Here is a 15,833-nt window from a genome sequence, read left to right as displayed (position 1 = left end):
AGAGATACCCACCAAAGTCAAGTTCCAAGAACTGTTCAAACGGAAGACACAGTTGCAGGTCAATGGTGAGAGACTGAGAGGGGTTAATATCAAGAGAAGAATATTTCAAGGAGATTCACTATCACCACTACTATTTGTCATTGCGCTGTTTCCTCTGTCAACAATACTGAATAACTCAGGCCATGGCTATCAAACATCAAAAACATCTGCCAGAGTATCCCACCTCCTTTAAATGGATGATCTGAAGCTGTATGGAAAAACACCATCTGAAATAGAATCACTGCTCAACACTGTATATACAGCCACAATATTGCAATGGAGTTTGGATTGGACAAATGTGCCACACTCACTATCAAACAAAAAGAAAGAAAGAAAGAAAGAAAGAAAGAAAGAAAGAAAGAAAGAAAGAAAGAAAGAAAAGAAAGAAAGAAAGAAAGAAAGAAAGAAAATGGAAGGAATCAAGATGCCCCGTGAAAATAACATTAAGAGTCTGGATTAAGTTGATTACTAAAAATATCTGGGTAACCTTCAATCTGACAACATCAAGCACACTGAAATCAACAAAAAGATTAGAGGTGAATACATCAAGAGAGTATAAAAGATCTTTCTTTTTTTAAAAAAGAAAAAAGTCTTAGTTTTTATTAAATCACTCTGTATAAAAACAGACATATATAAACATTATGAAAGATACGGAATGAAAAGAATCCCACCCCAAAAAAGTTTACTATACAAATTTAGATCCATACAATTTAAATTGGTTTAATCTTGAAATGTAATCCAATGAGACTGAAGACTAGACACTTGAGATCTTGGACGAGATAATAAAACACTCTTAGACCTTCTAGATCCTTGGACTGATTCATGTCAATAAGAGAACCGATTTTTGATGTTGTGAAAGAGATATGTTCATCCCCAATCACAATTTCAAGCTCCTGCCGACCAACTCTATCTGATGGAGGCCACAATGCATCATCTTCTTTTGTAATTTCACTGTCATCAATGATCCTCTTTAATTCTTCCATCACACTTTTATGTACGTAGGCTTCTTTTCTGATCATGACATCATTTTTATAATTACTGTTATTTGCATATCTCATATACCATCAGGATGGAACTTGAATTCGAGAAACTCAGCCAAACTTGCCCTTGTGCCCAATGTAGTAGTGCAAATAGAAATTGCTCGCCATGATCGAAGAGCTCCTGCCCTGGGGGGGTGGGGGTGGGGGTGAAAGAGAGTATAAAAGATCTTAAAGTCCAAACTCAATGGAGGAAATGCCATCAAGGCAATCAACTCCTGGGCAATTCCAGTCATTAGATACACAGCTGGAATAGTGGACTGGACTCAAGCAGAACTAAAAGCAATGGATAGGAAGACCAGAAAAATAATGACAATGAATCATGCCCTTCATCCTCACAGTGACATTGACAGACTCTACCTACCAAGGCAACTAGGTGGGTGTGGAATGTTGCAAGTACATCACATGGTTGAAGAAGAAAAAAGGGCCTTGGAAGAATATCTGAAGGACAAAGAAGAAGATGCACTGAAGCTATTATACCAGGAAGGCTTACTGACTACTGGGGAGACCAAACTGGCCTACAAGAAAGACCAAATGAAGAACAGAATGGAGGCATGGGAAGACAACGCACTAGATGACCAGTACATTAAAAAAAAAATAGCAGGGAAAGGAGATAATAACAAGACCTCACAATGACTAAGAGCAGGAAAGTTGAAGAAAGAGACCGAGGGACTAATTCTGACTGCACAAGACCAAGCCTTAAGTACAAATGCATACAAAGCCAGAATTGAGAAGACAGCAACAGACAGAGAGAAAAAATTTGTTGCAGAGCTGGTCTTTAGACTTGAGGTAGCTGCAAGGTTGGTCTAGACTGGTGTCAGGTAGCCACTTTATGGTTTCATTCATAGTGGAGTCATCTGGAGGATGCACATTCATCTGAGAAGCCATGGGGTGCGGTTGCAGGATTATTATTTGTTTTGGTCTGCTCATCTCAATCTTGTGGTGTCAGGATTTTGTGGAGTCTGCCTGTTCTGTCCTCACTACACGTTAGTCTGTGTGCAGCTCGACATGCAGCTAAACCCACCTATCCTCCAATAAAACAGACCGTGTGCATAGATCTGAATGCTTTATTGAAAGAACGGGATATGGTTGAACTGGGGGAAATAGGGATACATACAATGAGAACCAAATACAAGATAGACAGTATTAAGTTACTGTTGAACATAACAATTAATAAATACAAGCAATTTAAATCTCACCAGCAATGCTCTGTGTGTGGGATATAGGTTTGTCCTTGGATAACCATGTGCCACAGATTAAGATGGATTCTTCTTTGTGCTTCTGCCTTCTCCAAATGCTACAGGAAATGGAGTCTGGCTTCCCAGCTTGCAGTTGTTTTGAGAGTACGGGCTGTTGGGTAAAAGGGTGGGGTCAGCTTCAAACAATATACTTGGTATTTGTTCCTCTGGCCACGAGATGGGGCTAGAGAGCAACAACAGTATATAAAGACTCTCTTTGTTTGAGACTTCCGGTTTGGTTCCCGTCGTCGCCAGACGGTCTTTTTTTTTGACCGCCAGCCCCGTCGCCTGTTAAGAGCCGCTTCGATAATTGAGAAGCGGCTTGGAAAACTCCAAATTCCAGAGGAATCGTGAGGAGAGCCGGCGAGACTAGGTAGAGCCCCTGCAAAGCCCCCAGACTGTCTTTTTTTGCTTCTGGGGAGGAAACAGGCGAGGCTCCCTATCCAGCTCGCCGAGGCTCTGGTCCTCGGGGACAACTCTACACTTCATAGAGCCAGACGGCGTGACCAACCTCACCAGCGAAAACAAAGAGAATTTCTAAACAATCAGGGTGAAATCCGGACTTGAACTTCAAAACAGCAAGTATCTGTGTTAGCCCTGTGATTAAACTTTAAAGTGAAAGATTGAAAGTTTTTCTGAAAATGGCGCCCGGCTTCAGCGCTAGGAAAAGCTGAAAGCGAAAGTGGAATTGCATAATTGTTTCAATACAATTAAAAAGCGGCGGGGGGGATCCCCCACGCACAAGTCACAACAACAGCCTCCTAGCCAGACACAGAGCCAGAAAAAGGAGACTGATCTTGAAAACTTAAAGGAATTTATTATTCAGGCTTTGATGAGGCAAGAGGAAAATATGGATGAGAAGTTTAAAAAATCTCAACAGGAAATTAAGCAGGAGATCAAAGAAATTAAAGAGGTGGTTCAAGAAAAGTATGACAAGGTGACCAAAAAGTTAATGACAGTTGTGACTGGCCTGTCAGATGCAGTTGTGCAGACTGATAAAAAAGTGGAGGAACTTAGATCAGAAGTAGATGTTAAAATGAAGGAGGCTGACCATAAAATTTTTAATGTTGACAATAAAGTGCAAAGGATTGAAAATGAGGTGACAATGATGCAATTCAGATCTATGGAATTTGCTGTAAGACTGAGAGGTATAAAAGAGAATAACAGAGAAGATTTGAGAAGGATTTGTGCTGATGCTTTAGCCGTGATGTTAAAGATTAGTCCTGAAGAAATTTTTTGTAAGATGGATAAAGTTTACAGAATAAATTCTTGGGTGGCCAAACAAAGACAATTGCCTAGAGATGTGGTGATATATTTTACAGACAGAAGAATAAGAAATGATATTCTGCAAAGGTCCTTTGTCTCTACTGTACAAGTGGAAGGAAGGGAAATTGGAATTTATAAAGAGCTGCTGCCTAAGATGTTAAAAGACAGAAAGGATTTTGGATTTTTAGTGACTGAATTAAAGAAACAACAAATTCCATTTCGGTGGGATGCTCCAACTGGTATAATATTGAGGTTTCAAGGAGAAAGATATCGATTAAATACTGTTGAGAAAGCGGAAGAATTTTATTTCAAAGTTTTTAAAACAGGTTCAATATCCCCACGTACTTCTTCAGTGTTAGAGATAAAGGAGAGTGATAAGGACAAGCAATTTGAACAAAAGACTGAAGAGCAGCTTAAGCAGATGGAGTTGGAGGCAATGGAAATGCAGGGAGCTACAGGGGGATTTCTGGATGAGCCGCTGTTAGATCTCCCTTTAGAAACTATAACTGGACCACCTAAAAATACAAGAGAAGTGGCTTTGGAGCTAGCTTTGATGTGTGAAGCTAAAGATCAGCGTATAACTCGAGCAGCTTACAAACAAATTAAAGAAAAACAACAACAGGAAAGGTCTAAACCACAGCAAGACAAGAAGGGAGTTAAGGGCAATGCACAAGAACGTGAAGCCATGGGAGGAGCTAAACCGAAGACTACCAACTTGGAAGAAAGCCTTCAGCAAATGTTCTTATCGCTTCAAGAGGCTCCAGATGACAATTAAGTTTCTATCTTGAAATGTGAATGGACTAAATTCACCACAGAAAAGGAAGAAATTATTCAATTATTTGAGACAATTTAATAATGATATTATTTGTTTACAAGAAACCCATATTAGAACACAAGACCAAAAATACCTGATAAACTCCAGATTAGGAGCACAATTTATAGCCTCGAATTCGGAGAAAAAGAATGGTGTAGTGATTTATATAAATAAAAGATTGTTAGCTAAAACTCATGCCCTTGTCACCTCCCGGCTGGACTATTGTAATGCTCTCTACATGGGGCTCCCCTTGAAGAGCACTCGGAGGCTCCAACTGGTCCAGAATGCGGCCGCGCGGGTGGTTATGGACGCAACCCGCTGTGCCCGCGTGACACCCCTCCTGCGCGAGCTGCACTGGCTTCCGGTGGTCTTCCGGGTGCGATTCAAGGTGTTGGTTACCACCTTTAAAGCGCTCCATGGCACAGGACCCGGGTACCTTCAAGACCGTCTTCTGCCACCAATAGCCTCCCACCGACCAGTCCGTTCCCACAGAGAGGGTCTCCTCAGGGTACCATCAGCCAAGTTATGTCGGCTGGCGACACCCAGGGGGAGGGCCTTCTCTGTGGGAGCCCCAGCCCTGTGGAATGAACTGCCCCCGGAAATACGCAAGATCTCTGACCTCCGGGTGTTCCGCTGCGCATTGAAGACCTTGTTGTTCCGCCAGGCAGGGCTGTCAATATAATAATTTTAAATTGGGGTATTTTAAATTTTAGAGTTTTTAAAGCAGCCAAATCTATTTAATTATTTTAATTTTTAATTATTGTTGTGTCTTGTGTTTTAAACTGGCTGTACACCGCCCTGAGTCCTTCGGGAGAAGGGCGGTATAGAAATAAAATTATTATTATTATTATTATTATTATTATTATTATTATTATTATTATTATTATTATTATTATTATTATTATTATTATTATTATTATTATTATTATAGAAGCAGATGACTGTGGGAGGTTTATGGCAATTGAACTTTACACAGAAAATGGTCCAATTTTGGTGATTGGAATTTACGCTCCTAATCAACAACAAGAAAATTTTTATAAAACATTGTACTCTAAAATATTGCAATGGGATTATAGATCTATTCTAATTATGGGAGATTGGAATGGAGTAATTGATCCTAAAAAAGACAAAAAGAGTTTGGCAAAGTCAAGGATTAAATTACCACAGGTTTTTTTTGATATGAAAGAAGATTTGGAATTAAAAGATATTTGGAGAGTACATAACCCAAAAGATTCGGATTTTACTTTTTTCTCAGACAGGCACAGATCCTTCTCTAGGATTGATTTTATTTTACTATCATCTGATTTACTTACAAAAACAAAAAAAACCAAAGATTTTTCCAAGGATTTTAACCGACCATAGCCCGGTATGGATAGAAATTGAAATGGGAAAGACTGAGAGAAGATCATGGAGAGTAAATGAAAACTTGTTTAGATATGAAAAGAATGTAAATGAACTTAAAAAGCAAATGAAAGAATTTTTTGAAATGAATTTAAATAAGGGTACCCCTATTGAAACTGTTTGGGATGCGAGTAAGGCATATATGAGAGGGGTACTGATTTATATGAATTCTAAACATAAACTAAATCGACAAAAGAAAAGACTAGAAATGGAAGCAGAGATAAAGAAAAAAGAACAGTTACTTATAAAAAATCCAACAGATGAAAGAATACGAGGAGCTATAAAACTTTTGAAAGATCAATTCCATATGCTTATGGCGGAACAAACAGCAATTAATTTACAATTTATGAAACATAATACATTTTGTAACGCCAACAAACCAGGCAGATGGTTGGCCTACACATTGAGGAAGCGGCAGAGTACATGGGTTATTGACAGCATTGAGAGTGGAGGGAAGGAAGTTTTTCAACAAAAATTAATTAAAGAAGCTTTCTTAGATTATTATAGCAAATTATATGCTAAAGATGATATAAAGAATGGACTTATAGATAAACTTCTAGAAGAAAAAAGAGTTATGAAAATTTCTAGTGATCAAAAGGAAAGAATGAATCAACCCATAACAGTTGAGGAGATTACTGTCGCTATTAAACAATTGAAAACAGCTAAAGCACCAGGGACGGATGGATTAACTGCGGTGTATTATAAAACTTTACAAGCAGAAATGATTGAACATTTTAAAGAATTACTTTGTAGCATACAACAAGGGGGCAAAATACCCCCTTCGTGGAAAGCAGCTTATATTTCATTGATACCGAAAGAGCAAGCAGGTCCCAAAAAACCTGAAAATTTTAGACCAATATCTCTTTTGAATACTGATTACAAAATTTTTGCAAAAGTATTAGCCAACAGGTTAATGCCAGTTATCCAAGAGGTGATCATGATCAAGCAGGATTTATAGAAGGCAGATACATGAAGGATAATGTTAGGCAAATTATAGATTTATTGGACTATCTTGAGAAGAATAAACATGTTGCGATATTTTCAGGATCAGACTCAATAAATAATTTGAGAATTAAGAGTTCAAATATATCTCTCTTTATTTACATAAGGCATTCTATATTCACTGAATATTCACAGATAGAAGCAAAGAAGGGATGTATGCAGCTCCTTATATATACAATGGGTGGAGCTAGATATGGGAGTGGTGAAGTATGAATACATTAAGAAGTGAAGAATAAGTTAACCCCTGATACCCTGTTCATGTACTATTTACATAATGGAGAATAAGGCATTTACTTGTGACAAATCCCCCTCTAAATGCCGATTCGATATACTACACCAATTACATTCAGATTCAGAACAATATAAAACATATAACTTAGAAGTCAAGTATTTATGTTGCTTAGACGGCAAAGGCTTTGTTAATATGTCAGCTATTTGCTCTGATGTTTCGCAATGAACTGCTTTGATAAATCCATCCTGAGATAACTGTCTCACATGTTTAAATTTTATATCTATATGTCTGGACCTTTGTCCAATAGCATCAGATCTAGATATTTCGATAGCAGCTTTGTTATCTTCATGCATGATAAATGGCAAAGTGGGTTTTTTCCAAATGTCAGAAAGTAAATCATTAAACCATACAAGGTTATTTGCTGCTTTAGATAGACAAACATATTCTGCCTCTGTTGTTGAAGTGGCCACTAAATCTTGTTTGCCAGTGTACCAGTAAACTGGACAACCGTTAAGGAGGAATATATAACCAGATGTACTTTTTCTACATGAAGTATCGCCAGCCCAATCCGCATCGGCGTAACATGTGAGAATGGGCTCCTTGACATTATTAGGTTCCAATAACAAACAAAAGTCTAAACTATTCTTTAAATATCTTAATATTCTTTTGACAGCTTCCCAATGGTATAGTGTTGGTTTGCTGACATGTCTGGACAATAAGTTGAGAGACAAGGCAATATCAGGTCTAGTCCAATTGGAAATGTAAAGAAGGGAACCTATAATTGACCTATAAAATGTATTATCTTTGAATTCAGGGGATGATTCGTCTGCATTCTTTAGAAAATCAGTTTGCATGGGAGTGTCACAGGGCTTAGCATCACTTAAATTACATTTATTCAAGAGCTCTATGATCTTATCTCTTTGGGAAAGTTTGAATCCCCTTCTGGTTTTACTGATTTGAACACCAAGATACTTATTTACTTTGCCCAAAGATTTCAGTGAGAAATGTTCATTTAGTTTTGTTACAAATGTTTCTCTCCTCTCTTTATGTTTACCTATGTACAAAATATCATCCACATAGATTAATACAAATTCTATGGAATCATCATCCTTTTTTACAAAGAAACAGTTATCAGCAGTAGTGGCACTGAAATCCATAGTTTTAAGTACTTTTACTAAACAATCATACCATCGTTTACCAGATTGTTTCAACCCGTATAAACTTTTGTTTAATAACCAAGTCTCATTTTTGTTTGTGTATTGACTGTGAGGTGCTCTTACATATATTTCCTTATCTAATTTTGCGTGTAAATACGCAGTCTGTATGTCATATTGGAACACATCGAGATTGAGTGCTGATGCTATAACTAGAGCTGTTTTGACACTCTCAGTTCTTACTGTGGGAGAGTATGTGTCTGTATAATCCTCGGGATATTTCTGTGCATAACCTTGTGCAACTAATCTAGCTTTGTATAGGGTATTGCCTCCCTCTAAATTTTTAATTTTATATATCCACCTGGTGCCAATGATGGTTTTGTCCTTTGGTGCAATTGCAGGTGTAAATACATTTAGCCCTCGTAAACTATCCATCTCTTTAGTCATTGCTGATTCCCATTTTTCCTTTTCTTTAGGAGGAAGTTTTAACACTTCCTCATATGTACTAGGTGTTGTTGATTCTCCATCCATATGCATTACATAATCCTTGTATTTGTTTGGCATTTGATTTCTGGTACTTCTGATTGCTTTTTCAGGCTTACTATCATTGTCATGTAAATACCTTGCTTCCTTTTTCGTTAATGAATCTGTCTTTATTTTGTGTTGACTGTTTGTCCATGTTTTGGTTTTGTTTCTATGCATGTTGTTACTGTGTTCTTCTATAGTCCTTCTTCCTTGGATTTTGGTATCTGTGTTGGTGTTTGGGAATATTTCATTAAGATGTATTTTAGACCAGTTGGCCTGTTCATGGAACACAGCCGTTCTGGAAACTATAAATTTGTTATTATTATCGATGAATCTGTATCCTTTTGTACCTGTCTCGTATCCCATAAATCTAAGTCTTCTGGATACGTTTTCTCCTTTTCGCCTCAATTGTTTGGGTATGTGTACGTCTGCAGTGACTCCAAATATGTGCATGTGTGCTAATTTTGGTTTCCTATTATACATTACTTCATATGGTGTCTTATTTACAATGCTGGACCAAGTTCTATTTTGTGTGTAATTGGAATATTGTAGGGCTTCTGACCAGAATTGTTTGCCTAAGCCAGCATCTTCTAATGTGCATCTAATCATGGTTTGTAATGTTGAGTTCTTTCTCTCTGCCACTCTGTTCTGGAATGCGGAAAATGGGCTAGATGTGTAATGTAACATTCCTTTGTGGGAGAATTCCTTAGACATGAATTCACATCCCCTATCTGTCATGATTTGCTTTATTTTAATATTGTGCTGTGTTTCTATACGTTTGTAAAACTCTTTAAATTTCTGAAAGGTTTCATCTTTATGTTTTAATGTGTAAACAAATCCATAACGACTATAATCATCCACAATGGTTAGAAAGTAACGTTTTTTATAAGTAATTGATGGTGTTAGTGGGCCAACTAGGTCCATGTGTACCAAATCAAAAATTTTGTTGGTTGACCTTGTTGATTTTCTAGGTCTGGGACTAGTTTTAAGCTTTGTAGACTTACATACTGAGCATTCCAAATAGTTTTCACAATTTTTTATTTTAACACCTTCTGCGTGTTCAGTCATCTTTTGTACTACAGGAAAACTGGCATGTCCTAACTTCCTATGTAAAACATGAGCACACTCATCGTGAATTGGCTTACCTATTTTAGGTTTTTTTTCATTATGTGTATCTTTGTGATTATGAGTTACTTTACATTCATCATTGTCACTGTTACTATTGTTTCCATTATCTATTTCAATGCTATCTTCCATATTTGAATCAATGTTGTGTAACCATTTCTCCTTTGTTATTAAATAAGGTAGGCCTCCTTTGATTATTACTGTACCTATATCTATTCTATTTTTCTCTAATGTTGCTTTTCCCTTTGAGAACACAATGTTAATATCAGAATCTCTGCTTAGTTTTATGGCACTAAGTATGTTATGAGGTATTTCAGGTATTAGTAATACCCCCTCTATTTTTCCTAGGCCAGGTAAGGTTACATTCCCTCTACCTATTACTTGGACTTTTTCTTGGTTAGCTACTTTTATTACAAATTTATCCTCTACAAATGAAGACAATATATTTCTATTATTTGTAGTGTGATTAGTTGCTCCAGAATCAATAAGCCAATTATTGTTCTCTGGTTGTTGTATGTTAGTGTTGTCTTGTTTGTTTAGTCCATTCAGTGAACCAGATTTTCTATCCTTTGAATTATCTCTGCCTCCTCTATGTTCTTTATAATTGGGTGGACTTCTATACCTATGTCTATCAATGGAAGACTGTCTGTTGTTGTACTTATTTCTATATTCTGATCTATGTCTTTCTTTTGGAATTTTAGGGCAATCCCTCCTATTATGTTCTTTGGACCCACAATTGTGGCATCTAAATGTTTCATGATATCTTTCTTGAAATGCTACCTTTCTATATAGTTTGTGTTCTATGTGGTTGTTAGAGCGACTCCTCCTTGAATTGTCTTCAGCTATTAACTTATTGGATAGACTTTCTATGGATAAGTATCCTAGATTGATTGTGTCTAAATGTGACATATAATTATCCCATGATGGGTCAAGTGAGTTGATGATAACACTTTTCATCGTTTGATCTGAAATCACCTCCCCCCTTAAATGCAGTTCTGCTCTAATTTTGTTTAAGGATATTAAATGTTCACTTATGGTAACCCCTGGTTTTATCCTAGAAGAGAAGAAATCTTTAGACATTCTTGTGGTAGTAGCTACACTATCACTGTGAAACAAATTGAACATGCATTGAATAATTTCTGAGACAGTCAGATTTTGCTTAATGCTGTGATACATTGCAGGAGATACACTGGAAATTAATAAGAAAAATGCTCTATGGTGTAAGCAATCTAACTTTAGAGTCCAAGGTCTTTTTGGGGGATTAGTGATAAAAAACAGTAAGTTTTCTTTCATAAAGACAACCTGGAGCTGCTGATACCATTCTTGCAAATTAATGCCATCTATTCTCAGCTTTGGGAAGTCACTGGGTAAATTTCCAACATTGTTGGGTCCATTACTTACAACCGGGGGTAGTCCGTGGTCTCGTAAATGCTGGAAGTTACAAAACGGCGTGGGAATGCTCGCAACGAGTCTGCATGATTCTCTCCGCGTCTCATGTCTTCCTGGGCTGTCCGCGTAGTCTTGCGCATGCGCGTTGCTCATTTCGTTCATGGAGTCGTCGTGAGAGGTTCTCGTCGCTGCGGCTCGTTCGCTTTGTTCTTCCTCCGATGAATCGGTCTCCGGCTTGATCTTGGGAGTCCTGGTGGTAGCGGGTGCTCGTTTTCTTCTGTTGAAAGCGCTGGTCCTTGGATCGGTCTGCGGCGTGGGGTGGTATCTGCAAGGCTCTCTGGGTTCAGGTGTCGGTGCTCTCGTCGTCTGGATAGGAGCGGGTAGATTTTGAGGCGTTGGCTTGCTTGCTTGTTTTTTGGCTGATTTTTTAGTAATCTTCAGTTTCGGTCCAAATGCAGCAAAAAGCGTTTTCATTGCTGACTTTATTTGCATGTCTGTTGAATCTTCTTCGTTCTCTGATTCTGATTCTTCTGAGGTATATACTTTTTCTTTTTCACTTTCTTTATCGAGTAATGCCTTCCGCGCCAGAAATTTTGAATCAAGCTTTCTGATTGGCTCTGCTTCGCTCACCTTGGAGGTCTGTTGAAACCAAGATGGCTGCCATTCGAAATTTTGCGCGGGATCGTTGTTTTTCTTCTTCACTGCGTTTTTGTCTGTAAGCATATCACTCACTATTTTTGAATCTTTTGGCTTTTCAGTAGCGATGTGCTTCTCTCTCGCTGCTCCGTTGTTTTTTAGTATATCTTGGAGGTTCGCGATGAGGCTTTCATCGCTCTTTTGGCTTTTTAAAAGTTTTAGTATCTCTGACCTGAGTTCGTTGTTTTCTATTTCGTTTTCCTCTTGGTCATCATTTTCATTTATTATTTCTTCGTCTTCTGTGGTGTATTCTTCAGATTCTCTCGAAATTGCGTTCGTGGACTCATCGATTATTTCTTTATCCGTTTCCATTTCTTTGCTGTATGCCCTGGTGTTGGGCCTATCTCTTTTAGACATATTTAAGTTTTTATTGAGTCAATTCAACCATCCTCTGCTACCAGATTGTTGCGATATTTTCAGGATCAGACTCAATAAATAATTTGAGAATTAAGAGTTCAAATATATCTCTCTTTATTTACATAAGGCATTCTATATTCACTGAATATTCACAGATAGAAGCGAAGAAGGGATGTATGCAGCTCCTTATATATACAATGGGTGGAGCTAGATATGGGAGTGGTGAAGTATGAATACATTAAGAAGTGAAGAATAAGTTAACCCCTGATACCCTGTTCATGTACTATTTACATAATGGAGAATAAGGCATTTACTTGTGACAAAACAGATCTCTGCAGTGCTGGTGTTTTTGGATGCGGAGAAGGCCTTTGATAGAGTGGATTGGAACTTTCTATTAAAGACTTTAAAAGAAGCAAAGAGTAAAGAGCCCTTTACTCTTTGCTTCTTTCCTCCTTGTCTTTGTCTTCATCTTTCTTTTTTGCAGCATCTGCCAATCCTAAATCTCCATCCAATGGTTCACAAAATTGTTGGTAAAATGCTTTCGCTTTCTCAGTCGAGTCAAGTCTATATCTTTGTTCTTGCCATGTCACCATAATCCCTGCAAGTATCAGCCATCTAAAGTTCACTCCTTTGAATATTAGGAATTTCGTTAAAAATTGATATTCTCTCCTCAATACTCTAACCCTTCTAGGTATTTGTCGCAAGACGACAAGTTCTTTATCTTTGTGCTTCAATGTTGAAGTCCTAGCTGCTTGTAATATCTCTGTTTTCATTGCCCTCTTTGTAAATCTTATGTGTACTTCTCTTGGTAATTTATTCCTTGTTGCATATATGGTGTATATTCTAAATGCTTCATCGATCTCATTTAAAATCCATTCCTGGGGTTGTTCCAGAACTCCAGCCAAAATCTCTGCAATTACCTCTGGTAAATTTTCTCCTTTTTCTTCTATATTTTGGAATCTTAAGTAGAATTCAGATCTTTCTATTTCCAACAAAATATTTGATCTCTCTTGTGACACATCTGTTAGAACCAATTTTTCTTCCAACTCCTCCACTTTCTTTTCTGTCTTTTCTGCCTTTTCTTCAACTTTCTGGATTCTCTCCTCATTCTTCTCCATTATTTCTTTCATTTCTTTTAATTCCTGTTTTATGTCAGCCAGAAGTGACTGCGTCAAATTTTGCAATTCTGTTATCTCTGAAGACTTGTGTGTTTCTGCTGCTGATGGACTTGGTGCTGGTTGTGTGTATTTCTTCATCTTCTCTTCTTCAAGTACTTATAATCTTTAATCCACAAAATTAAAAAGGAATATATTAATTTGATTATACATGTAATAACAGCTGCAAGAATTGTTTATGCACAAAATTGGAAATTAGAGAAAATACCCTTGGAAGATGAAGTAATAAGAAAGATTTTAGGTTGCACTGAAATGAATCGATTAACTTTATTGATTAAAAATAGGGAAGAATCAGAATATTTTAAAACATGGAATTATTTTTACTGTTGGTTGCAAAAGAGATATAAATGATTAATTGTATAAATATGTATAAAAAACCTGATAGTAAGAATATGACTATAGTAATCAACTCGTACAGTAGTTTGAAGATGACTGAGACAGAAGAAACTGCTGGTACAAGAAGAATAAAATGAACTGAAGAATTTAACACTGAGATGTCACAGGGGAGGGCTGATTGATGTTTTAAATGGTTTTTTTTTTTAAAAAAAAATAATAATAAAAAACTTTATGCAAAAAAAACCCACCAGTATATAGAGATTATATGTTGGGGCATGACATTCCCTGCCTGGTATCAACCGATACCACTATTTCAGTTCTGAGATGGTAGCATTAGGTGAGCTGCCATTGCTTTTTTGCTGATATGGTTGTCGATGAGGTGGTGCCACTGCAGTTTCCAATGAGGCTTCTGGGAACTTGACAGTGATCTAAGTCCAGAATATAACTTCCCCTTGCTAGCTTCTCCCTTAGAATTGCTGAGGTCATCTGATATATATCCAGCACCATTCTGTTGAACAGATACTGTGGGAGACATTGCAGAAGACTGGTTCAATTGCTTTTTGAATCTTGCTGTTGTTTGTGGTGTGGCTGTAGGCTGCTGTGCCATTTGACCTATGGTGTTGTCCACAGGTTCTGAGGTATGAATGGCATAGATGGACTCTGGAGACTGTGGCAAGGAGCCGGCTACAGCTCGTTCTTTATTGTTAGGTAGGCGTCATCTCTGTGGTCTGAAGGGAAGAGGAGTGACCTGGTTGTCACTATCTTCTTTGACTAATCCCTGCTCTGTCTTTTCTAAAGGGAGTTTGTCCTCTGTAGATGTTGCCACCTGATTGTCATCCTCTGTTTTTTGGAAGACTGTGTACCTTAAATGACCTTGGTCACTGTCACAGGCAAGGTTGTCACTAAAGGACCCTGTGAAGGGACAAGGCAAATGGGTAATGTGCAGTGATTCCTTTAAGAGGAATTGGTTGTGGCTTGGCTGAAAAATAGAAGGATGTCAATTCTCTAATGTGTTTGTGAGCATGCTGTTAACAGAGGTTGGTTTGTGTATGCTGCCTACGCAGACATCTCCTATAATGACCCACCCTAAGGTGTCTGCCTGAACATCCCAACTCTTCACCCACGTGGCTTCAGACAAGGGGTACCCCTTCCAATGAACCAAATATTGCAAATATTGCAAAGGAATAAAATGGACCTGCTTGGAGAACAGGTCTATCACAGTCCATATTACAGTATTTCCACCACTTTCTGGGAGCTCTACTATAAAGTCCATAGCTATTTCTTCCCACAGGTGGCTGGGCTCAGCTACCTGTTGAAGCAAACTGGGAGGCTTCCCCGGTCTTGTCTTATTGCTGGCACATGTGGCACAACTTTTTACATAGTCCTCCACATCAGCTTTCATCTTTGGCCACCAAAACTGCCGTCTAATCAGATGAAGGGTCTTTAGAAATCCAAAGTGACCAGCCAATCGAGAATCATGGCTACGCTGGAGCACCAGGAGTCTCATGCTGTTGGGGATGTAAATTTTCGAACCTTTCCAAGCTAGTCCATCACGGGTCGTCAAAGTGTCTCGATTGTCGGCTAGCCATGGATCAGTAGACAGTGCTGCCTTCAAGTCGGCAGTTAGCTTCCCATCAATGGGATCAGTCCACCTGCTGGCCTGACTCCGGGTAGTGACTTGCGCCGCACTCTGCGTGTCTGGGATGATGGCATGGATGATGTCCTCCCTTTGGCTGTCATATTGAGGTTTCCTTGAGAGGGCATCTGCAAGCAGGTTCTTCCCCCCTGGGATGTATTTCAGCTTGAAATCAAACCGCTTGAAGTACTGCGCCCAGCGAACCTGTTTCGGGGAGAGCCGTCATGGGGTCTTTAAGGCTTCGAGGTTTTGTTTTGTTTTGTTTTAATTTGATTTATATGCCTCCCTTCTCCAGAGACTCAGGGCAGCTTACAGTGCGTTAAGCAATAGCCTTCATACTTTTGTATATTTTATACAAAGTCAACTTATTGCCCCCACAAACTGGGTCCTCAATTTACCTACCTTAGAAAG

The 15,833-nt window shown here is 38.2% G+C and overlaps 1 pseudogene; it reads right to left on the bottom strand.

The window, feature by feature from the left end:
• Positions 1–749: 749 nt before the first annotated feature.
• LOC139317445 (protein mago nashi homolog pseudogene) lies at positions 750–1,187 on the bottom strand (annotated as a pseudogene).
• Between the last annotated feature and the right edge of the window lie 14,646 nt (positions 1,188–15,833).

Source organism: Pituophis catenifer, unplaced genomic scaffold (genome assembly GCF_029215685.1).
Source record: "Pituophis catenifer annectens isolate HBS135680 unplaced genomic scaffold, rPitCat1.0.hap2 SCAF_5, whole genome shotgun sequence".
Taxonomy (NCBI): domain Eukaryota; kingdom Metazoa; phylum Chordata; class Lepidosauria; order Squamata; family Colubridae; genus Pituophis; species Pituophis catenifer.
This window is presented reverse-complemented; position numbering and strand designations above follow the sequence as displayed.